Source organism: Sinocyclocheilus grahami, unplaced genomic scaffold (assembly GCF_001515645.1).
Source record: "Sinocyclocheilus grahami isolate Dianchi unplaced genomic scaffold, SAMN03320097.WGS_v1.1 scaffold544.1, whole genome shotgun sequence".
Lineage (NCBI taxonomy): Eukaryota > Metazoa > Chordata > Actinopteri > Cypriniformes > Cyprinidae > Sinocyclocheilus > Sinocyclocheilus grahami.
This window is the reverse complement of record NW_015505723.1, coordinates 734,657-735,231: the sequence shown is the minus strand read 5'-3', so window position 1 is coordinate 735,231 and position 575 is coordinate 734,657.

The following is a 575-nucleotide window of genomic DNA, read 5'->3' as shown; positions in this document are numbered from 1 at the left end:
ATCTATTAAAATACTGATATTCTGGTCTATAACTCCTCCCCGAACTTCCCTCTGCCCTGTATCTTGGTCTCTCATTGGCTGTAGATCATCGCCGATGTAGTTTTCAGTCAGAAATCATTGCACACAGCGTGATTGTGAATCGCCTACTGCTCCAGATATTTAGCATGCCAAATATTTCTAGTGGTGGGAAGTTCGGATTATTTGACTGACTCGGACCTTTGAGTCTCGTTCAGCAAAATGAACAAATGTTTTTTCGAGTCATTTCGTTCATTTTAACAAAATATAATTAAAATATTGTGTTACTTCCCTAACACGTTTACTACTTACGCAAACGTTGATCACAATACAAAACTGCTATAAGAAACAGAAAAGATGAATTCATTATTTACCTGAGTATTCAGTCTATGATTAGCTCACCACCTCTTATTTGACAAGTCTTCGGGTTTGGGCTTATGGGTCTGTCACGTGATGAACGAACGACTCGGAAAAACCCGAAGACTCGAGATGAACTAATCAATTGTCTTTCCGGCTCAGACTGCATTGGTTAAAGCTTATGGGGCTGTCACGTGATGAAC